Here is a 25961-nt window from a genome sequence, read left to right as displayed (position 1 = left end):
TGCGCCAAGCAGTGCATGAAGCTATTGCAGCACTGAACGAATGAATATGAACAGCCGACGTATTGGTACAACTCAACTAACAGCACAGTTCTCTGCCTGTTAGAAGTGAAGCAGGGTACACAAGCGCTAAAGCAGCTAGATACACTGAATGGCGTAAGTAGTTACAAAAAGTACATATTTAGTAGCGCTGTCACATTAGCACAAAGAAACTAAATACAAACCTGTTTACGACTATCACTATAACCGTAATGAGCAAGTTTCGTTGCTCTATCCGGGATAGAGATGTGCACAATTACCATATAGCGTTTTGTTTCACTTAAATTAATGTTCTCATGGGAGAAGAAGTCTTACATCGAGCATATGTTGATAATATTTTATGAGACCAAATATAGAACATGAAAAACCTCAGTCATCAGAAGCATTGATAGCAATTACAAATCTAATAGTAAACCTCTGATTCCTTATGCAATCAAACTCCCATGTTTTGAACTCACTTGTAAAGCAATCTGAAGTTTAAGCTGTTCCAGTGCGTTAAATATCTGACATTAGGGGTGTAAGCAAAAAAATTGTAAAGCGTTTTCTTAATCAAGCTAAGCCCAACTAACATTGAATATCCTCACTACGTAACATTGAGTAAGTCTGACTAATTTGCGCGTCGTGAGCTATGCTTCCTGGAGAAACGTACATAGGTCGCAGGTTTCATACAGTGAAACAAGTATTGTAGACCAAATACTAAGATCCTCTTAATGAGCAGATGATGAGTCATTTGGTTTCCAAAATTATTATGTTTTTAAAATTGAGTCTTTACAATTTTGTTGCTCCTAGAAGACATACAGGCAAAATGCACCTGGCGCTGGGTGTCATGAACCGAGTTAGTCTAGTAATATCTATGTACTTTCTGTGCTATATCCTTCAACATCTTTGATTTATGCCTATCTACCAGCAGTAGTGAATGGGGGCAGAGTGCAAATTTGCCTTTTCTGACAGATGTTCTGTTTTGATACTGGTGTCACCCGTCTACAGTCAGTAATAGCATTTTATAGAAAGTTATTAATTGGTATGCTGGTACCTCCCTTCCTGCGCGCCTAAGCAACTAATTTAACGCAATTTAGATCACGTCACAGAGCCAAAGAAATTCTCAGTGACAATAACGAGCACAATATTCCTGGGCTTTCACAGACTGAAAACTACACAGGGAACGTCCCAGTCTGAAAACAGATTTGGTTCAGCACCTCTCGTATTAGATACGAAACAGTCACAAAGGCTGACTTTTTGGCTTCTGGGTACTCACCGTCACACGGAATTATCCTCTGAGGGAGTTTCTCTCTTGCTCATTGCTTATTAGAATGATCGGAGTCATATGTAGATGCAGTCGAAGAATGTCCCGTTTCAAATTGAGAAAGCTGAGAATATTTACCGGCGGTTCTGTTAACCTTTTTTCTCTCATCTGTCGTCACGGTCACCATACCCTTTGGACGCGACTACTTCCGTGTGAGAAAAATATGACTTTTTTAACGTAATCGATCCCTGCTGTAGAGAGACGTTAAGTATGCTGCTGTAGAATTTTACTAACTTCTTCCCATTAGCGTGTAAAATGCATGAATATTAAATCTTTTCAATTCAAATGTCCACCAGTTTCTCTTAAATGACTCATTCCATTCTTTTGAGCAACATTCGAGTAGACAGCTTACTGAAGGTAACCGTCAATTGTTAAACTGTTGAGCTATATCTTTCTTTAAGTATTTCAGTGATCGATGTACCTTCACACCCGTAGGTGACAACCTATACTTGCCCTACAGATGCTTGGGTGCTGCTAAGAAAGCAACGGAACTGACTGCTAGAGAATCTTTTCAGATACATGAGAAGTAACCAACTTTGATTCCATAAGGAATCACTGTGCACAGCGACTGTAGATTAAGGGTAAGAACTCAGCACATCAGAAGCTCTTTTCCAGGGTCAACCATCTGCAAAAGCGGGATCATATTAAAATATGTCAACTGAACATTGAGAGCATTACCAGAACCAAATGCCAAAGCTTACAGGAGGTGCTGTTTAAGCCCACCTTCTACATTCTAGTCCTAAATACTGGGATACGATATTGTCAGAGCAACGTTTCACAATGTCTACGGAGCAGTCACGTGTTCTGAGTAACACCGTGAATGCTCACTTGCTATCCGATTCCATGAACTATATTCGTCAAATCTGATTAGGAATTGGAGAAGTGACCATACGTAATATCTGCAAACCGCCACGATCTCCCTTGCTAATCCCTGTTCTTGAAACATACTGACGTCCTGCACAAGATGCAATCGACACACACACACACACACACACACACACACACACACACACACACACACACACACACACACACACACACACACACACACTGACGTAAAAGAAACCTAACACCAAAAACTACAGTAATGAAATTTCAGGAATACATTTGTCTAGGTGACGAATTTAAGTGACTAACATAGCGAATCACAGGTTAACGTTAGCGTGAAATAAGCCATTGCAAACGATAATGCTGTTACATTGAAAACCCGTGTAACTGCCAGGATGTTGAATCTAAGCAGGCAAACGTGCATGCAGTGTATTTCACACGTGACTAAAGACAGTGTGTACGACAGAGTACTACAAGTTGCACTTAGTTAATACAGGTAATGTTAACGCTGGTTGTGGATGACTCTGCCTTCGGATTTTTGTTTGTTTTGGTTTTAGGGCGCGAAACTGCTGTGGTAATTAGCGCCCGGTCCGTGACTTGGGAAACAATAGAAACCGAAAATGGAAAACAGCAGAAATGGGAACGAAACTCAAAAAATTGGAGAAACTAAAAGCAGAAAGAACGCTTAAAAATCCACTACAGAAAGGGGTTGGTGGTCCCCAAAAAAAGCTTCAAATGACTGACGTCATTTCACTGTCACTAATAAACTAGAGAACGCGATGGGCCGAGCGCGTGTCATCTGCTAAAATTGACGATATATCAGGCGACAGCTGGAGACGGGTGCGTAACGGAGTAAAATAGGGGCACTCAAAAGGTGTCTTACCGTCCACAGCTGAGAGCAGTGGGGACAGAGTGTGGGAGGATCGCCGCTTAAAAGATGACGATGGCTAAAAAGACAATGCCCTATCCGGAGTCTAGTTAAAATTACCTCCTCCCGACGACGCGTTCGGGAGGAAGAGGTCCAAGCACAAGGAAGAGCTTTCACGTACCGCAATTTATTATGGGGAAGTGTCGACCAATAAAAGAACAACTCGACGACATAAAACGCTCCGTAGATCGGTGAAGGGACTCGACTGAATAGCTGGCCGAAGAAGAGAGACTGCAGCCTTGGCCGCTATATCATTCCCACTATATCACTCCCACTATATCATTCCCACAGATACCAGCGTGTCCCGGGAGCCAGAGGAACGCCACCGAAACGCCCCCCAGGTGGAGCAAGCGCAGACAGTCCTGAATCCGGTGTACCAGAGGGTGCACGGGGTAAAAAGCTTGGAGACTGAGGAGAGAGCTGAGAGAATCAGCAGATAACGTACTGTATCCGCTGATGGCGGCGGATGTAGTGAACAGCCTGGAGAACAGCGTAAAGCTCCGCAGTATACACCGAACACTGGTCGGGAAGCCGAAAGTGATTTGGAGTGTGGCCAACAATATAGGCACTCCCTACACCTAACGATGTTTTCGAGCCGTCGGCGTAAATAAATGTGGCTTCCGTCATTTGTGCACATAGAGCAGCAAATGACCGACGATAAACAAGTGAAGGGGTACCATCCTTGGGAAATCGACAAAGGTCACGGAGCAGGCAAATCCGGGGACGGAGCCAAAGCGGTGCTGTACCCCAAGTTGTCAAGGAGGTTTTAGGAAAGCGGAAGGAAAGAGAATGGAGCAGTTGACGGAAGCGGACTCCCGGTGGTAATAGGGAAGAGGGGCGGCCTGCATACCCTACATCAAAGGAGGCGTCGAAAAAAGGTCATGGGCTGGATTAGCAGGCATGGAAGACAGATGGCTAGCATAACGACTCAGAAGGACTGCCCGCCGATTGGACAGCGGAGGCTCAGCAGTCTCAGCATAAAGGATTTCCACAGGGCTGGTGTAAAAAGCTCCGGACACTAAACGTGATCCACGGTGGTGGATAGAGTCGCGACGCCGAAGAATAGACGGCCGAGCGGAGGAGTAGACTATGCTTCCATAATCCATTTTCGAGCGCACTAAGGCGCGATAGAGGCGGAGAAGGACCACTCGGTCCGCTCCCCAGGAGGTACCATTCAGGACACGGAGGGTGTTAAGGGATCGCAGACAACGTGCCAAAAGATAGGAAACGTGGGAGGACCAGCACAGCTTTCTGTCAAACATAAGACCCAAGAAATTAGCGACGTTTGAAAACGGAAGGTTGACAGGACCTAGATGTAAGGAGGGCGGAAGAAACTCCTTACGTCGCCAAAAATTAACACAAATGGTCTTACTGGGAGAAAAACGGAAGCCGGTTTCGATGCTCCAAGAGTGGAGGCGATCGAGAGAGCCTTGAAGACGTCGTTCAAGAAGGCTAGTCCGTTGAGAGCTGTAGTAGATCGCAAAATCGTCCACAAAGAGGGAGCCCGAGACATCAGGAAGGATACAATCCATAATTGGATTGATGGCAATGGCAAACAGTACAATACTCACCACGGAGCCCTGGGGTACCCCGTTTTCTTGGGAGAAAGTACGGGAGAGAGTAGTGTTCACCCGCACCCTAAATGTGCGCTCTGCCATAAATTCGCGAAGAAAAAGGGGTAGCCGACCTCGAAAGCCCCAAGAGAACAGTGTGCGGAGGATGCTTGTCCTCCAACAGGTATCGTATGCTCTCTCCAGATCAAAAAATATTGCTACTGTTTGGCGTTTCCGGAGAAAATTTTTCATGATATAAGTGGAGAGAGCAACAAGATGGTCAACTGCAGAACGATGCTTTCGGAATCCGCGTTGGGCTGGTGTTAAAAGACTGCGGGATTCCAGCCACCACGCTAAACGGTAATTCACCATACGCTCCAAAACCTTACAAACACTACTCGTGAGAGAAATGGGGCGATAGCTAGAGGGGAGATGTTTGTCCTTTCCAGGTTTCGTAACAGGAACGACGATAGCTTCCCGCCATTGTCTGGGAAAAGTACTGTCTGTCCAAATTAGATTATAAAGGCGGAGGAGGTAACGCAGACTATGGGTTGATAAATGCAGCAACATTTGGACGTGGATACCAACCGGTCCTGGGGCGGAGGAGCGAGAAGAAGAAAGTGCACGTTGGAGTTCCCGCATGGAGAAAACAGTATTGTAGCTTTCGCGATTTTGAGAGGAGAAAGCAAGACGTCGCACTTCCGCTGCACGTTTCTTCGGGAGAAACGCTGGCGGGTAATTTGAAGAGCTCGAAATCTCAGCAAAGTGCTGACCCAACGAGTTAGAAATTGCGACAGGGTCAATTATGTGCCATGCGCGACAGTGAGCCCAGAGACCAGGGAGAAACTAGGCGCGCCTGAGAACCGTCGAAGCCGACTCCAAACTTCCGAGGAGGGAGTGAAGGTGTTAAATGAGCTAATAAAGAATTTCCAGCTTGCCTTCTTGCTATCGCGGATGACACGATGGCATCGCGCTCGGAACTGCTTATAGCGGATACAGTTGGCCAAAGTAGGATGGTGGTGGAAAACGCGGAGTGCACGTCGCCGCTCACGTATTGCATCACGGCATGCCTCGTTCTACCAAGGAACTGGGGGGGGGGCGCCGCGGGAATTCGAGGTGCGTGGTATTGAACGTTCCGCAGCTCTAAGAATAACGTCGGTAATGTGTGTTACCTCATCGTCGACGCTGGGAAAGTGACGGTCATCGAATGTTGCTAGAGACGAAAAAAGTGTCCAATCAGTTTGGGCAAACTTCCACTGTCGCGGGCGCATATATGGCAGTTGAGGCTGCAGTTTAAGGACACATGGAAAGTTGTCACTCGAGTGTGTATCATCAAGGGCGAACCATCCGAAGCGCCGAGCTAGCGGAACAGTACCGACCGCAAGGTCCAAATGAGATAAATTTGTCGCGGAGGCAGACAAAAATGTAGGGACCGCAGTGTTGAGGCAAACTAGATCCGCTTGGTGGAAGACGTCTAGCAATAGTGAGCCACGTGGACAAGGATGTGGAGATCCCCAAAGCGGGTGGTGGGCATTGAAGTCCCCAACCAGCAAATAGGGAGGTGGAAGCTGACCAAGTAGATGAAGGAGATCAGCTCGTGTCATTGGTGTGGACGATGGAATGTATACAGTACAAAGAGAAAAGGTATATCCAGAAAGGGAAAGATGGACAGCAACAGCTTGGAAGGAAGTGTTTAAGGGGATTGCTGATAATGGAATCATGTAGATGAATCGCGAGTCCTCCGTGGGCTATAATGCCTTCAACAGAGGGGAGATCATATCGGACAGACTGAAAATGAGGGAGAACAAAGCGGTCATGGGGACGCAGCTTTGTTTCCTGAAGACAGATGATGACCAGCGAGTAGGATCTCAAGAGGATCGACAATTCATCCCGATTGGCTCGAATACCGCGGATATTCCAGTGGATAATGGACATAGGGTGAACAGAAATTGGAGGAATGTGACCAAGGTCGCTGTCAACTCAACGACTGCTCAGAGCTTGCGACCGACAACATGGAATGGCATTCAGCTGAAGGCAGAAGATCCTGATCCATAGGTTGGTCAGGAGCAGCTCCTGCCACCAGCGATCGGCCAGTTGACCAGCCACCAGCAGTGCGCCTCGGCGACACAGAAGACGGCCGAGGGCGACTTCCGCTAGGTAGTGCTGTAGATGGGACACGCCTTGGCGGAGAAGGAGAGGAACTGGGTTTCTTTGTAGCCTTCTTGGAAGTATGTTGTTTAGATGAAGGAGGAACCGATGGTTGGGAAGTTGCCATACGTAAAAACTCATCACGAGTATGCTCTTTTTTCGAAGTCTTGGTGTCTGACTTTTGGGCTCGAGATTTAGCAGAACCCAACGAAGGGTGAGCCAGAGAGTGGGCAGGCGAAAGTGGTGAGGTTGGACGGGCGATCTTTGCGCTGGCCGATCTGACGACCGTGGTACTAAAGGTGAGGTCGCAAGTCTGCGTGGCCGCCTCCTTTGTTGTCCGAGGAGAAGCAAGGACAGTGCTGTATTTTCCTGTCTGAGGCACTGTGGGCTGTCGACTGGCGAATTATTTTCGAGCAGCAAAGGTCTACACCTTTTCCTTCACTCTAGTTTCCTGGATGAGCTTTTCGTCCTTAAAAACGGGGCAATCTCGAGAGGAAGCAGCGTGGTCACCTAAACTGTTGATGCAGCGAGGGGATGGAGGTGGACAAGCACCCTCATGGGCATCCTTGCCACACTTAACACATTTGGCCGGATTGGAACAGGACTGGCTGGTGTGATTGAACCGCTGACACCCGTAGCAACGCGTAGGGTTTGGGACGTAAGGGCGAACGTAAATTATCGCATTGCCTGCTTTGATTTTCGATGGGAGTTGAACTTTGTCAAATGTCAAGAAGACAGTGCGGGTTGGAATGATGTTCGTGTCAACCCTTTTCACAACCCTATGAACAGCCGTTACGCCCTGGTCAGACAGGTAGTGCTGAATTTCTTCGTCAGACTATCCATCGAGGGAGCGTGTATAAACGACTCCACGCGAGGAATTTAAAGTACGGTGCGGTTCCACCCGGACAGGGAAGGTATGTAGTAGTGAGGTACACAGCAATTTTTGTGCCTGGAGGGCACTGTTTGTTTCTAACAACAGGGTGCCATTCCGTAATCTGGAACAAGACTTTACAGGACCTGCAATTGCGTCGACACCTTTCTGAATAATGAAAGGGTTGACCATGGAGAAGTCGTGACCTTCATCAAACCGAGGGACAATAAGGAACTGTGGCAACGATAGAAGAACTGTCTGTGGCTGAGACTCAGTGAACTTACGTTTGTGAACAGACATAGTGGAAGGTGAGGAAACCATTGCAGAAGAATCCCCCATGATTACCAGCGTCTCCGATGGTGCGCTCCTCCCTTGTGGGGGCCCTCTCTGACGGCACTCCCGCCTTAGGTGATTGTTCACACCTCAGGTCACACCTCCCGACAAACGGACGGAGGGACCAATCGGCACTTTCGGAAGGTATCAGCTCGGGTAATCACCCCTCCCTGGGCCTGGCCGTTACCAGGGGGTACGTACGTGTCCTACCTGTCTACCCAGGGCGGGGAATTACGCGTTACCCCGTCACCGGCTACACATGGAAGTGCGTGGGTCGGCCTACAGACATGCACAGGGAGGAAGAAAGAGAAAGGGGAAAAACAAAGAAGGAGAAAGGAAAGAGGAGAGGTCTCAAACGCCGCAGCGGAGAAAAGGGCAAAGAAGAGGGAAGGAAAAGAGAAGGACAGAGGGAGGACGAAGACTTGCAAGTATAAAAAGCAAGGAATTTGGAACAGTTTCGAGCGTCCGTCTCCGGAAGTAGGCACAAACCATACTCCCAGAGGGGGAGAAAGGGATGGAAAGAGCCATAGATGAGGGGGGGATGGCGAAGATGGGGCAGAGGGAAGGATGCGGAAAAGGAAGGTATGCAGCCCGGAAAGGAAGGAGGGCCACATTAGCTCGGGGTCCCGTGCTCGCTACACACGTATCCACAAAAGAGTTGTGGACCCCCGGGGGGGCTCCGTCTTCAGATGATTTCCAGTATTTAATCAATAGAAGATAGATCTGGTGATCGCCCAGGGCAAGGCAATGTATCTATACTATGTAGATTATGTTGGGTTACAACAGCGGCATGTGGCCGAGCATTGTTCTGTTTGTAATCTCCCTCTATAGTGCTGTTCGGGAATGGTAGTGAACAGGTAGAATCTTCAGACTGATGTACAAATCTGATGTCAGACTACGTGGGGCAGTCGTACTGCTATCATACTAAGTTTAACCCTAAATGAAAACCTGAGGTTTTGTTCCAGTATGTCTAGCACGCAGACAGGCTCGTCGCCGGCCCTCAACTGACCTCTCATCCACCATGGCACCAGGGTAGGAATATTTCTTCAGGGAACTTAACTACTGCCCACCCCAACCCCCCCCCCATGAGCTCTCCCTTGACACCACTGAAGTTGCAGATGGCGATGGTTTGGTATGAGAGGAACACACGCTAAAGCTCTAAGTAATAAATTTGGGCCAGATCCTCGTGTCGCTGGTGCCAACAGCTGCTCCAACTCCTGCTGCACATGCACTACCATGCAGCAAAGCTGTACAACTTCTCCTTAGCGCTACATGGTGGTGCGAAGCATGGTCTTGTGACTATAGATCCCCATGACCACCTCTACCAGCAATAATGGACAGTGGTCGCATTCCTTTTAAGTTTTTCTGCAAATCACAAAAGGAATATCAGTTTTCTTGTAACCCTACTACATGTGTTCCCTCAAACTCAGTTCGTCTTCATCGCCTGAAAGGCATTTTCTACTAACGTCAGTGTATCACATCCAATCTCGAAAGTAAAGTTAACGACCGTTACAGCGTCTATTTGAAGCAAACCTGATTTGTATCCTGCTAGTGGCTGTTACGCGAATGGAGCGATATCTGAACAGGTATCTTTCAGATGTTGTAATGCTATGGGCGAGTTGTGGCGCCCTGAAAATATTCACAGTTCAGAGTTGGCATGGTCGCACGGGCCACTCGGCAAGCAGGGGCTCGTCAGCAGCTGCGTGGTGCCCAACACTAGCTACGGGAACAGGGGTAGCCACACTGCGTGGTCCAGGCCGACCGCGTGGGAATTCCATGTTGACGCAGTGTCAAGGAATGGACTTTGGCACTCCCAGCATACAAATCTCCTTAGACACAAAGATGGTGCACTTTGTGAAACCATAATGACAGCCATTTCACAGTTCATGTAGAAATTAATAGCCAGATGGATCAGGATACCTTAAAAAGAAGCATGTACATTACCATTATTAGCACGACGATTCTGATGGTGTAATCAGATTTTCAATATCTTTATTACATTAAGGTTTAGTATCTGACTGCAAATTATACAACAGCCAGCAACGAATTTCTAAAATCTAAACCGTTCGTCCGATTTTTTCGATCGATGTGTGTTCAGAAAGCTATTGGTGTAAGCCTAAATTGGTATGAATTACAGGCATGTAACATGAATTATTGATGTCAAAATGGCCGATCACTATTAATCGCGTTACACGATGATTGGTTTGTGCGGCGCGCAACTGCGCAGTTATCAGGGCCCATACAAATTCCCAACCTTTGCTCAGTCCCATCTCGCCACTTTCATGAATGATGAAATGATGAGGACAACAAAAACACTCAGTCATCTCGAGGCAGGTGAAAATCCCTGACCCTGCCGGGAATCTAAACTAGGACCCTGTGCTCGAGAAATGAGGACGAGACCGCAAGGCCATGAGCTGCGGACACGGTTACACGAAAAAATGTATTTATCCATCTAGGCCTTTGTTTATATCCGATATATACCATTCACGAAGAAATTGATCAAATATTTACAGAGTTTTAGAAAGCAGAGACATTAGGCTACTGGCCTACTTTTGTTTCCATTCGTTTCATGTGTGTGATTTGTTCATGTATTTAATAATGTGTGTTACAGTATGTTTATAGTCGAGCCACAAGAATATTTATTTATTTTTAAGTCATTTAAATGTAAATCCAGTATTTTGTAAGTGTTTCAATGTGTTTGTGTGTTCGTTGGCTTGGAGACATTGCGGAAGCGCTCTAGTCAATCACAGCGCTCGTTTCTACGGTAGGCGACTACCGAGGTCAGTGGAGAGACTGTATGGAGGTGGGGCAGCAGCATCGCGTCACACACGACACGGAGTGCTGGACAGGGACGTGCCGGAAATACTTAGAGTGTTTAGCATTTTGCGAATGGTCGCGGAAGATAATATTTCGTAGTGCCAACTTGTGAGATTTCCGTGGCTTCTGCAGTGAAGACGTAGTATGCGTTTAATAGTAAATATCTTGCGAGCTATGTTCATAACTGATTACGTGAAGCAGGAATCAGTTGTTTCCCTGTTATTCAACTAAAATTTTAATTAATTGCTGGACCATCGACACAAAAAGTCGTTTTGCATGTATAAATTGCATTCTTCAAGGCACTTCTGCTATCGTACTCATCATTTAAAGTCTTGAAAATAGTACCTGCAGATTTTAATTGCCACCTTTCACTTTCTATGTTACATTCAAAATTCGCAACTGCCGAGTAATAGGAACCTTCGGCCATTCGATTCACGTGTATTCATATTGTATACGGTAGACTCAGCAGTAATTGGCCTGTAATGCGGCAACTAGGTATTACAGCTCCTACACAAAGAAACAAGCCAAAACTTAGCTACGTACCGTCAGACTCAGAGTTGCAATATTAAGGTCGAATTTTGTTTATTTTGAAAGACCACAATGTGGATACACGACTATAAGCTTTTGTTTATCTCTAACATCCCTTTCTTGTTGCTGTTGCATTTTTCCTTTAGTGTAGAATAACTCTTCAATAGGAGGAAATAGAAACATCCATTTTACTTTCAATTCTGAATATTCCGATTCCTTCAGTTCAGCAGCTTGGAAAAATGGTTTCTAGTCAGACTTACGTTATATCACTGCTGATGGAAAGCATAGCTTTGACGCTGCAACTGAAAACATTGTCAGATTTCCCTCTTAATACTATCTTGCTTTAGAACAAATCAGCACAAGTATTTCATTTATTAGGTTGCTGGTTAAGTCTGTAGCATTTTTGTGTAACTTTAATAAACATAATTCGTAATATATTATCCTTTGCCAACGCAGGGTGTAACTTTTCGATTCCGCAGCTGTACGAATAACATGGTGTTAAGGAGACAGTCTCATGAAAGGAAATTTCTTGAAGGCAGTTTGATAGAGTGGAAAATCTCAACGATCTAAGAAAGTGAGTGTTCAATGACTTCGTAGCGCAATTCCTGTATAGAGTTTTTTTGTCTGTCTAACCATGTGGGCGGGCATTATGGAGTATAATCACTTCAGGCAGTGTTGTCGTCGTTGGCTTGCGTCTGCAACACGTCTCAGTTTTTGCGAAATATCAGTGATGGCGAGACCTCGGGGAAGCAATTCGTAGCACACCACATCGTCCCTGTTCTACCAGATGAATAAATTATCTTTTATGGAAGCGGGCATGCCCTTGTAAGCGGAGTGCTTCCTTGTTTGAACTCAACCATTCATCTTTTTCTCATGTTAGCATGAAGAGACCATTTCCCGTGACCACTGACGATACAGAGTAGGAATCTTCGGCGTCGTTCACGAGCAAAATTTATCCTGAGCATACAGATGCACATATGACAACCGCCTGATTTTGGCTTAGAGCATGCAGTACCTATACAACCCACATTTAATCCTTCTCATTGCATGCTAATGTCTCACGATGGCGGAATGATCACAGTTCACCACGTTTACGATCCCTCCAGTACACTGACGTGAATCATGTGTGGATTAATGCTTGAAAGATTTTTAATCCCCCAAAGGTCTTCCTGTACCTGGAGACTGTCACTAATGACCGAACGGTTCTCCTTTTAACTAGGAAACCGTTTGTCGAGTTTTGTCCAGTGGCATCATCTCCACACACAGCGCTCAAGTTTCTGGCTGCCTCCGCTGCTGTCACTCCACTACTCAACTCAAACAGGAGGACATGACGAAATTGCAAGTTGTCCATATGGCACTGCATTTTCTAGCTCCACAGCTCCAATCCCTCCAATGACAAAATACCATTATGGAAACCCAAGTGAACTACAAATAAAAGTAATCCATCAATCCTTAGTAACCGAAATACCAACATGATAAACAGAAACGCCATTAGCTTGTGCACCAACCTAATAAACAGTAATTCCTCAGTCCAGACTGAACCAAAAATGCTGATTGGAACGTCTTCCTCGATAAGTACCTCGACTGGAATCTACCGCCTGCTGGTATCTGCTGGACTTTAGTACGAGCAGTTACCACATCGACGAATGAGCCCATGTCCTGAGAATATCGGGAAAGATATTCTAGGCTGGCACAAGAAATGTGAGGATCACCACAATGGTTTTCGAAGTGGCGGTTACGATTATCTGATTAACTGAAGCACAACGTGGATACTGCAAGAAGGGATAAATTTATAATCTGAGTAGTCTCCAACCACTTCTAAGTATCCAGAAGTTTTAAGTATCCTGCTTCGAAAATTAGGAGCTGGAGCCAGCCATATGACTTGGCAACATTTTCTAACACTTCACAAAATTGCTTTGCACGTTGCCAAACCCCTGAAGAAGCGTATCACCGAGAGACTGTAACACTTATTAAACAGGAGCTCCAAGACAAAAGCAGCAGCCATATACGACACTGAATATTTTTGTGACATCACCTATGAAGAGAGTGCAGCGTCAATAATGGAGACAAACTTAGTCAAGCTTCTGGCTGTTGAGATACTCCCAGAGTCATCTAGTCCGGGAAATGTATTCAGACATGGTTAGCAAATTTCGTGACCTCGTTACTGGAGACTAGAAACGTGCCCCGAAGAACTTAAACGAGCGAAGGTGGCTGCTCACCCAAATCCAACTGAAGCTTCACATCTCGCACAAACCTTTCGTCACATTTCGCTGCTTATTGTGATGCAGCGACCTCTGGAACGGATACTGTTTAGCAGGACTGGTCGAACAAGCCAGCATTCGCCCCGAACGAAGCTGTGTTGTTTAAACCCTGGCCCTCGCAGTACGGATTGGAGTGGGCTTTCAGAATATGGAAACATCTTTGGCTTGCTCTGATTTACTTCCAGCCCACGATGTCTGGTGACAGGGCCTTCTCTATAGACTGATGAATGTAATCTGAGCCCAAAAGTTATAGCTTCAAAACGTGACTAAATATAGGGTACCATGTCATTACGGGACAATATCAGCAGCCAGAAATTTCTCCAGAATTGCTTCCGTCTAAGATCGATATTAGTCCCATTGCCCATTATCCTTACACTGGATGCCCCAACAACAGTTTTTAAGAAATTTGGATTACCTTGGGCCATACGATAAACTCGCTTTTCGAAACTATGTAGGAGGTCCTGCTACGTGATTTGTCTTATGTTTTAGGGCGCAAGAACTAAGGTATTATGCTTCCTTGTCATAATCGTGGAACACTAACACGAAAAACAGCAAAAGTGACTATACGTTCAGGTGTGTTTCTGAGTACGTTTTGTTGTATAAATCATTTTTGATCACATGTTCAAGGAAAGTGTACGTATTTATCTTGAAACAATGGACATGTACCTCGAACTCCAGGAATGGTTGGACAGCAGGGAAGAACATAACAGTGGTACGACGGATCCATGAAGAACGACTGCGTGTTGGTGAGAACCTGTGTTGTTAACTAATAGTGCATTCGTCTAGCTCTGAGCTTTAACGCAGAGTGCGCGCCATTTACGATCTTGGTGGCAGATTAAAAGATGTTGAAGTTTCTTAAATTCGTACCAGCCGAGGTGTCGGATGCAGCAAGTAGATACTTAGATGTTATTCTGAAAAGGGCTAAGGCAGGCATGGCTACTGATTTTATTAAACAGTATAGAGTGCTCAACCTCTCAAAGTTTTGTTGATGGTTTCATAGGTAAATCCTGCCTTAAAATGCCAGTCTTTAGAAAGAAGCTGCGTTACCAAATATTTAATGCTAAAATCTCCGATTTATATGCCAAGAAGGATTTTGAATGAAAGAGCATATATGTTGTATTTAGAAAGTTCGAAGTTTGATTCTGTTCGCTTTAACTTTCAAATAAATGCTTTTTGGTTTAGGGCAAATGAGTGGTTCGCTCTACAAATAAAAGAGTTTGCCAACAGACATGACAAAAAAGTTGCTAACTTAGTTACGAACGTGCTAACAAAATTACACTAATTTTACAGCTGAACCTAGAAAATTCTTGGACAGAAATTCAATTTTGTGTCTAAGACGAGTCTCTCCTCTCCAAAGCATTAAAATTTAATTTCGAGCCTAGCACAGCAAATCCGAAAGTTCGAGAAGACAATAGTTGACTTGAAAATCTGTCTAGATTATGCCAAAATGCTTAACGAGAAACAAACACTATTGGCTTATGAGGCCTACAAAGTTATGAGTAAGGCCGCACACAGTGCATATAAAGAGGATAACACAAATAAGGTTTTAAGGAGTATTAACCGCAAACTAATACAAAAGGATACTGTTGTCACTGAAGCCGATAAGGGAAACTTCGTAGTTACATCCACAAAGCAAGAATGTGTAGACAAGAGCGAAGGTTTTTTCAATGACAACGGGATAGTTATGCTTAACAAAGATCCACTATTACTCTCCAAAATGAAATTAGAACTGGGATCCAAAATACTAAAAATTTGACAGAGTTCCGAAAAAAGTGGTTGATAAACATGAATCACAAGCCCCTAAATTGAGAAGCCAGTTTAAAGTTCATAAGTTAAATCAACCACTTCGCCATATCGTTCACAGTACCGGAGTGGCTATCATAAGCTGGCGAAATACTTGCACAGTAGGATTAAAGAAAATTTCTTTAGTAAAAACTATTCCGTTAAAAATTCCATTCATTTAGCTACCAGCTTACGCGGGGTATCTTGTTCTGAAGATTCTAAACTAATACCATATGACGTAATAAGTTTATATACTAATGTACCGGTCGACCAAACACTACAAATACTAGAGTGCAATTTACGTCACCATAAACTTTTGGATAAAGAGGTCAATGAGTTTATGCTGCTACGGATCGTTTTAAAACAACTACTTTACATTTAATGGGAGACTTTACTTACAACCAGCAGATTTGTCTATGGGAAGCACCCTAGCTGGGATTTTATCAGAAATTTTTATGAACTACTTAGAGTTATTTTTTGCCAGTGATAGATTCTTAGGAGAATAAAATTTTACAAAAGATACGTTGACGACATTCTGTTAGTCACTGACGGTTCTCAAAATAATGTAGACCATACTATTTCGATTTTCAATGAGTTTCACCATAATATCAGTTTTACAATTGAGTGAGAATCCGATACTAGGCCCTTAAATTTTTTGGACCTCTAACTGTAGTTGACAACCGCACTGAATTTAATATTTTTCGGAAAAACGCGTTTTCCGATAATATTATACGTGCAGACTCGGCCCTTCCGTACGCCCATAAGATCGCCTTTTTCATTCTAATATCCATCGAGTTACAGTTATCCCTCTTACATCAGATGCGGTAGAAACAGAACTGGCCACACTTGAGAACACTGCTATAAATAATGGCTATAGGCCTCAGTTGATAAGAGATGTATAACAAGAAAACAACAACAACAACAACAACAACAACAACAACAAGTCTTCCAACCTAGGGGATGGGATAGATGACAAACAGGTGGCAACGATATCTATCCCTTACATAGGCAATATAAGTTACAAATTGAGGCGTTTACTGAGAGCCCATAATTTCAGAGTCGCCTATTCTACTAATAATAGTTTACATAGGAATTTAATTCACTCCTTGCATAGTAAGAGCGATAAACTTTCCCAATCAGGAGTATATAAAATAACGTGCGTGGATTATCCAGAATGTTACATCGGGTAAACGGGGCGAGCTCTTGGTCTCAGGTATAAAGAGCATACTCCTACTGGAAGTGGTGACGGTACTAAGGGCTCTACTTATGCCGAACACCTTGTGAAAACGATTCATGCGCCGAACGGCCCTGTTAATATCGAGTTACTTCATGCTGAAGTTAAGGGCTTAAAACTGGATGTTTTGGAAGACATACAGATCTTTAAGCATCTGCAACATGTTAAGGACAATATCCTCAATTAGCAACTCCCACTAAGAAATAGAAAATTTTTGAAGGTTTCGCGGCTTTACTTTGTTCCTCATAGATGTAAATCTGATGATCTGGGGATTATAATACGCGCGCGCCGATTGGCGAGCGCGGTTGGTCAAGCTGTTCATCTTTCCTTTTATCCTCATTTTTCTTTTACGATGGTGATTTTGGCCCGTTGAACACCTCACGCCCCCCCCCCCCCCCCCACGCTAACTACTGGCTTTAGGTAGAGTTTTTAAGAGTTCCTCCTGTTGTCATAGGTAGCTTCATATCTAAGTTTCTTTACTAGCATAAGAAACCGTGTGCTGTTATTTTTAGGTTTCATCTCCTATTCAGCTCGTCTCTTTTTCTATGCATTTCATTTTTTGATATACGCTGATCTGCGGTTGGGAATATATGGGCTATTTAGCCCCGACCCATGTATAAACTTTCTCGTATTCGTATGCGCATGCGCAGTTAAGTAACTTCCCTTGTCTTACGCATGTGCATACATAGCATGTCAGGCTTGTGAGCAACCGTTTGTAGCTGCAGTTTATGGCGGGTCATGGCCCATCAAACAAAGGCCGGTGTGAGGTGGAGCGCACACCATTAAGTAGTTGGTTGGTTTTGGGGTTTGATGGAGGCTAAACATCGAGGTCATCAGTCCCCTGTTTGAAACAGACATACTTGTAAAAGGCCTATATAGTAAAAGCGTAACCTCTGCACCCAGAGGGGGAGAACACCAAGGGGTACAGAGCTAAAATGAACACCGCAATAACAAAAAATAGAGGACACTGAAAAGGAGCAGAGCAAATAGTTGACTACAGTAAAACAGACTAAGTGGTTGATGCATCAGGTAAAAGGTCAACCACAACTACAAACGAAGAACCTCCAGCTGGAAAGCGTTGATAGAAGTACTAACACAACTTGTTAACATAAAAGGCACTATTTTGGTATCCATGTAACAATAAGAAGTCGCTGGAGTGGGTGTAGCCTGAGATACCAAGCTAGAGCGCCCACACTAGAGCGAGTGATAAAACCCAGCTGCACAGATAAAACGTAAAACTGAGTCAGCTATAGTGGCATCGTCACCTAGAATTAAAGTGCAGCTGGTAAATTAAAGGACTGCAGCAAGGGGGCTAAATGGGGCAATCCATCAGAAGATGGAGCACTGTCAGCCCTGCATCACAGCGACACTTTGGCGGGTTCACACGGCGAAGGGGAGACCTGTGGGTCAACCGCATATGTCCAATTCAGAGACGACAGAACTGAGTCCCTACGCGTGCCCCTCAAGGATGAGTTCCATACGGCCGTGGACGACTTGACCGTGGGGAGCTTATTTGGCGTGTTCAAGACAGACCATTCAGAGCTCCAGACATCGCGGACCTTGCGATGTAGGGCTGACCGGAGGTCTCTTTCCACCAGACCAAGCTCCAGGGGTGGCGAAGTGGTGGCCTGCTTGGCCAACCGATCGACACATTCGTTTCCTGGAACGCCGATGTGGCCCGGGGACCACACAAACTCGGCGAGAGGAAAAACACCATCTTGAATACCGCGCAGGAAAGGGTCCCGAGAAAAACGCTAGTTGAGTGCTTGCAAAGCACTCTGAGTCACTGCATATGACAAATAACTCCCCACGGCAGGAGGAAAGGTGAGCGAGTGCACGATAAAGAGCAACTAGCTCCACAGTGGAAACACTGCTCCCACAAGGCAGGAAATGCTGCTCAACGTACACGCCATGCATGAAAGCAAACCCAGTGCGTCCATCGACCACAGAACCATCGGTGAAGACTACATCTACATCGCGAAACGAGGCAAGAAGAGCCAGGAATTGTCGAAGACTGGCAGGTGGAACGGAGGACTGAGTGGCACGACAAATCCAAGCAAAGCTGCAAGCGAGGTAGGGACCAAGGAGGGGTAGAATAAGATGGCCGGTAGGATGGAAGAAGGGGAAAGGACTCGAGTGACGAGAGAAGGGAACGAACGCGGACCGCGATCGGGAGATCCGACCTAGGCCGCCGTCGTGGGGAGGGGAGTGCAAAAGAAGGAAAAAGGAGCCTGCAGTTTGGGTGGTCGGGTGAGGCATGGATCCGGGCGACGTATGACGCAAGCAACTGTTGTCAGCGGAATCGTAGTGGAGGGATTCCAGCTTCTAGAAGAAGGCTAGTGACCGGACTAATGCGGAAGGCACCTGACGCCAGTCTGACGCCACAATGGAGAATTGGGTGGAGGACCTGCATAGTTGAAGGTGCTGCTTACACTACAGTTCCATAGTCGAGACGGGACTGGACTGCAGCAAGGCCATATAGAGCTGTAGGAGGGTTGCTCGTGGGGCCCCCAAACTACTTGGCTTAGTCAGCGAATGATGTTGAGGTGCCGCCAGCACCGTTGTTTAAGCTCGCGAAGATAAGGTGTCCAAGTGAGCTGAGCATCAAACAGCATGCCAAAGAAGTGATGCCTCTCCTCAATACGAAGGAGTTCATTGGCAAGGTCGAGCTCTGGATTGAGGTGGACCATTCGACGACAGAAATGCATCACTCGGGTCTTAGAGGCTGAGAACTGAAAACCATGGTTGGATGCCCAAAAATGTTCCTTACAGATAGCTCCCTGCAGCCGCCGTTCAGCGACACTGATGCTTGGGGAACTGTAATAAAGACAGACGTCATTGGCATATAGAGAGGAACAGACCGACGAGCCCACTGCAGCCGCAACAACATTAATTGCCCCCCAAAAAAGAGAGGAACACTGAGAACTGAGCCCTGCAGGACACCATTCTCCTGAATATGTGCAGAGCTAAAATAAGTACCAACTAACTCGAAAGGAGCGATTGGAGAGAAAATTCTGTAGAAAAGTCTGTAGTCGACTAAGCCAAATTTGTGCAGCGTGCCAAGGATATGAAGGCGCCAGGTGGTATCGTACGCCTTCCAAAGATCAAAGAAAACAGCAACTAGATGTTCACGCCGAGTAAAAGCTGTACGAATAGCCCACTCTAGCGAGACTAAATTGTCGATCGCTCAGCAGCCCTGACGGAAGCCCCCTTGTTGCTGGGTTAGGAGGCCCTAATCTTCGAGTATCCAGATGACATGCCGACTCACCATCCGTTCCAGGAGTTCGCACACAACGTTGGTAAGGCTGCTAGGGCGATAGCTATCAACCACCAGCGGGTCTGCAGCAGGATTCAGCACTGGGATGGTAACGCTATCCTGCCGAAGAGTTGGGAAAACGTCCTCCATCCAGAAGCGGATAAACAGGGCTAGTAATTCACCCTGACAGTGCGCCGAGAGATGGAGAAGAAACTGGTTGTTAATTTGGTCTGGACCTCGAGAGGTATTGGGGAAGCTGTAAGGACCCTTTGGAACTCCCGTTCATTAAACTGGGCGTTGTATCGTTTCCAACGGTGCGTGCGAAGTGACAACTGCGTACGCTCAGCCTGCACTATAATGGCTCGGAATTCTGTGCTGTAGCCTGCTGTCGTGGAACTTCGAGCGAAGTACTCTGCCAGATGTTCGGCGATGGCGATTGGGTCAGTACAAAGTGCACCCCGATGAGAAAGGCAAGGGACAGACGCATGAGGGTGAAAGCCAACAATCTGCTATACCCGCGACCACACCTGAGATGGGTAGGTGTGAGAACCTATGGTGGCAACATATCGTTCCCAGTAGGCCTGCTTGTTCCGCCAGATTAACCGCCGAGCCCGGGCCAGCAGCCGTTTAAAGGCAACCAGATTCTTTAGGGAAGGATGACGCCGGTGTTGTTGCAGGGCTCGCCGGCGGTCCTGGATAGCTCCTGCTATCTCTGGTGTCCACCAAGGGACTTACTTACGCCGTATGGTACTTTAAGAGCAGGGGACAGTTGCCTCAGCAGCAGAAACAATGGCCGTAGTGACCTTGTCCACTGCCAACTCAATGTCACCAGCAATCAGAGTAATGACAATAGTAGCTGAGTTGCAGGCTGCCCAATCACCTCCATGAAGGGACCATCGTAGCAGCTCATCAGCGGGTTGGGATTGAAGAAGAGAAACGAGGATAGGAAAGTATTCGCTACCACAGAGGTCATCGTGGACCCTCCAACTGTGGTATGAAAGAAGACCTGGGCTACTAAGAGAGGTCAATGGCCGAGCATGTGCCATGAGTCAAGCTAAAATGTGGGAGCACCAGTGTTAAGGAGGCAAATATCTGCTGTGCCAAGATAGCCTCAACATTCCTACCCTGGCCCGAGATATGGGTCCCATCCCATAAAGGGTGGTGGGCATTAAAGTCCCCCAAGAGGAGGAGTGGCAGGGGGAGCGTGGCGAACAAGTCAGCTAGGGAGCCTTTAATCCTCCTTGGTGACGTCCAATGAACATAATTTCCCCAGTTGTGCTGACCAGGTAGAATACCTTACAAACGTTATCCTTACTGCCACAGAACATTCAATTCCATTCCTCACACGTCACCTTTACTGTGCCATGTCCTGGTCCCTTCATGGACTGAGATAGTACAATGCAATTCGTATCCATAAATGTGCTCTCCACATTTTAAAACTGTCATCCTACTATGGCGAACTATTTGCTGTAAATAGTTGTGACTGCAGTGCTATCACATTTTTAGAGATAGCAAAGAAGCTAGCTAGATTTTATTTATTATGTCCTTCAACAGTTCCACTCCCTCGTCCATCGTGTGGGCAAACCTCAGATAGCTCTCTGGGACCTAGGTCCATTCCTATTTCCAGCCAGACCATAGTAGATCATTGTGGACTCTCGCTGTCTCCAGTACCTGGGGCCGCTGTTTTGCGGAGATCCCAAGCTACTCCCACTATCACCCTCCCTTCTTCTGTCAGAAAAAAGTGGAGTAGGCTCTGGTGAATCCCTTCTCTCAGAATCGTGACTGCTATAATGCTGCTTTTATGTAGGGAAAGGTAGATTATGCTCTCATCTCATCCTCGTTTTTCACATTGGGCCGGATTAAGTTCACATTCAGATGTTGCAGAACCTTTCTTTTGTGGTCAAGACTTTCTCCATCATATGTACAATCACATCTGGACAGATGGGACATTTACCAGACACTGGCGTGAAGCCACTGTCATACCCATATATAAGCCTGATAAACTATCTCCGTTTCTCTCTCACTAGCTGTGTTCACAAGGTGATGGAAAGTTTGTACAGTGGTTAGTAGATTGTGAGACTAAAGCCACCACAGCAGAAAGGCATAAATCTAAGTGGATTTAAAGCATGCTGGTCTGCAAATGACCATCTTGTGACTTCAGTGCATTATGTAAACGATTTTTATGGAAATCAAAGACTATGGTGAGATTGGAGAAAACCAATGACACTTTCTGGGGGCTGGTATCCTCTGTACTCACTACACGTCGAGCCGCCGAGGCCGATTGCCCCGTTTCCTTCAAGAATTTCTTAAATACAGAGTTTTGATGTATGTGTGGGTTCTTCCCTGTCAGTCAGCTTAAGCCAGGAAAACAGTGTGCCTCTGAGTTCGTCCTGAGCGTCATCATCTTTGTTATCGCCGTTAACCCTACTATGGTTTGTCTCATGCTTTCCATCTCCAGCTCTCTTTTTGTACATGATTCTGCAACCTATTTCAGTTCTCCACAGACTTTTCTCCTTGATCAGCATCTTCAGCATTGTCTCAACTGTCTTCACTCATGGAGCATTGACATTGGCTTTTGCTATTCCACTGATAAAACTATGAATATCTGGCAGCTTATTGGGTCTCCTCCACAAACAGTCTTCACCTCTTTGGCCTGCTGCTCTTCAGTTTGCTGAAACTACGAAATTACTGGGGCTCATGTTTGACAATACTTTCTTAATCTTCCCATGTGTCTTACCTGGCCACATGCAGTACTAGGTCACAATGTCCTGTGTGTGCTCTGCGATACTTTGTAAGGAGTGGATCTCACCCACAGTGTAGTTTCAAACAGAGAAGGGATTGATACAAACAGATGAGAGTGGTGTTTCATTTATTCCTCTGCATGTCTCCATTTTATGCCACCTAAATACACTCCACCATCGTAGTACCTATTTCAACACTTGTGCATTTTACACTAGTCCAGTCTGTGTACAGAAGCGGTCAAACTACCCCTGTCATACTGATGTGATGCTCTCCTCAGCAGATGGACATGCCATTTGTCTGCAATGCCTGGACCCCATCCTGTGCCGCCTCCTTTGATGACTCCCTCGATCGCCAGTATGGGATGTGTCATTCATCTGTTACTTCCTGGAGTTCACTTTACAGTTTCAGTGTGTCACTACCTGCCACATTCCAAATGTGGTGTGAACCCTTAACCACCTTGGCTTCGTGCAAGCAGCCCATGTTCACCTTTGACTTATTCACTTTCTAAGGATACTACTTCAGATTCTATCTATCGCTGTAAATTTCTCGATCTTCACACCGAACTTAGCGACAGTAACTTTCTGTACACCGGTGTGTCTCAGACTGGTGCCAATGACGAAAGCATACCTAACACCATCATCAATGATTTTTGGTATTTTACACTGCGTAGTATTTACAGCACTGCTCTGACCTGTATCAGGCCTGCAGTACATCTAGTGTGACAGGCTTTTTAATTGACTCATCGAATCGGTGCCTTTCCAAGCCTCCCTGTGCTACACACCATCCATCCTTTAGTAAAATGTGTAAGAAAGCTCCTCTTCCTCACTCTCGATTGAGCCACAATGATGCTTGTGTGTCCCTCATCACATTGGTCTGGTCTGAAACAATACTGTTGCCATTGTTGCAATCCTACCACAGCCCACTGTCTCCCATTGCTTCCAATCTCTGTGTAGCCATCTGTCAGCAGATTGCATCCCTTTGGCAACACCACTGATCTTCCTTTCATGGGAATTAAACCTCTCAGCTGTTTGGCCAACCTCCTCTCGACCCTTTCACCCTAGGTCGCATATTGGCCACTGTAATTTTAGCCATATCATTTGTTAAGTGGTAATCCCTTACCATTTTGTGTTCATTGTCATCACCATTTCCTGACCAAACGCCCATTTTTAACCACCTAGTCCAATTTATGTTCGCTAAAATGGCCAGTAACAGCAAACGACGTGCAGATCGTCAACTGCGTTTCTCTTATCCATCGTAGCAATATCGTGGAATCTTCAGTTCAGGACCTCCGTCCTCTCTGTGGAGTATTTTATGGACGTTTCTAAGTGGGGAAGTCAGTTTTAGCCGTCTGTTTCTGTCAATTTGGCTTAATGTGTGGTCACATTTTTAACTCCTCCTTCGTCTTTCTGTTCTTAGGTTCTTACATGGGCATGTATGACGTTATTAGATTTTGTGCCACAGAACAAAACAATTAGTATTAAGAATATCTTTTGGGGATTTGTCAAAAACAATTCAAATTGAGTTTGAAGAACCTTACAGATGTACAGCTCTTCACGACTTTCACTGGACTGCCTTTATGGGTACTGACAAGAAATGGACTATTGGCAGGGATTCGCCATATATAAGGAACTATTGAGCTGTAAGTGTCTGACGTAACATGAAAAATATTAAAATTGTGTGTGTAATCCAATATAGCAGAATCCTTTAATCATCTAAATTAAATTTTTTTCCATTTAAAATCAAATGATGTAGTTTAGTCACCAACTTTTGGTATGTATTTTTAGGACCTTGTCCGTTTGTGGCCATAATTTGTTGCTAAAAATCCTCTATTTATTGTAACCCATTTTTAGTGGCGAATAAAGGAAAAATACATGACAAAATGTCTTATATGACATTTTATTTTAGAAAGCAATTGACAATTCCTATGAAGTATTGGTTGCATTGCATTGTGGAGTTAAAATTTGGTAAACTAGAATACATTTTGCAATAAATATTCATCATACCTTCCCCTTTTGACAACAGACTATATTGCTGAACCGACTATTTTCACAGCAATTCCTCTTGACACATGCACTAACAAAAATGTCATTACCCCCATGCGGGTCTGGGGGTTAGGTCTGAGGTATTCGTGCCTGTCGTACAAGGCGACTAAAAGGAGTTTCACACATTTTGGCCTTTATGTCATGGTCCCCTGTAGGGTTTGACCTCCATTCTTCAAAATTTTATCGAAGAGCAAGCCAAATGGGGAAGGGCACTTTACAAGGTGCATCGTGTCCATCGTGCATTGATATCTTTAGCCCACTTCCTCGTCGTTGCACTGCAGTCCTGCTCTTGGGCAAGGACACCTTCCTAGGCGCATTTTCCACCAGGAACTATTCAGTGTATTTTTGCGCTGACTATGACTGAACTACTTTGAAACTGATACACAGCGTGGTAGCCAACCCGTTCTGGTGGGGCCATGTACCCTGATGGTAGTAGCCCCCTGACCACACAGGAATTGCTCTGCTGATTCCTGCACCGTTTACTACCCATGTATTCCAACGGTTAAATGCCCATCCCGCTTGAGCTTCGGTACTCCCAGCAATGGCTATCCTGCCAGGTGGCCTTTGCTGCAGCTGGGTGGCGCCTGAAGGGAGGGCCCCTGGTCAGGGTGGGCGGCAACAGGGCCGATGACATGTGATGAAGCGTAGTCATGACGATGAATCCTCTTTTTTTTAGCATTTAGAGGACAAGTTCAGGGAAGTGGAGGGCTTGTCCAAAATGAGATCTGCGTCAATCTTAATCAAAACAGCATCCTCTGCCCAGTCATGGGATTTACTCGTTTCTGAGAACCTGGGGCATCTTTCTGTAAGACGCCCCATAAGAGCTTAAATATGGTCCAGGGTATCATTTCAGAGCTCTTCTTTTCCAGTCCGACGTGAGCTGCACGCCAATTTAGAGCGGCGAGTATATTTCATCCAAAGTGTCCACTGGGGACTGAGGGATAATCTGGTTGCCACTGGTGCCTTCATCTTTGCTTTTGAGCGTGATACATGGCCCTAGAATGACAATTTGATGGTTTGCCGGTGTAATGAAAAGCCCTATATCCCTCCCCTGATAGTGCTATAAGTGGCTGAAATCAGCCGTATGTTTTCCTGCTGTACTTCCAGCGTCGCATATCGAAATTGTGGACGGCCATCATCACATCCCAATACCCCACGTGCCCCGCTTCCCATCTGTGTCAACTACACAGAGCACCATTCGCCTTGCTTGCTTGACTGTAGGATTCTCCAGAAAGAAAGGAAAATTATGGAGTGAAAAAACTCTGGGCAGACTGACCTACACTGAGACTAAGAAAATTT

Source organism: Schistocerca serialis, chromosome 1, assembly GCF_023864345.2.
Source record: "Schistocerca serialis cubense isolate TAMUIC-IGC-003099 chromosome 1, iqSchSeri2.2, whole genome shotgun sequence".
NCBI lineage: Eukaryota > Metazoa > Arthropoda > Insecta > Orthoptera > Acrididae > Schistocerca > Schistocerca serialis.
This window is presented reverse-complemented; position numbering follows the sequence as displayed.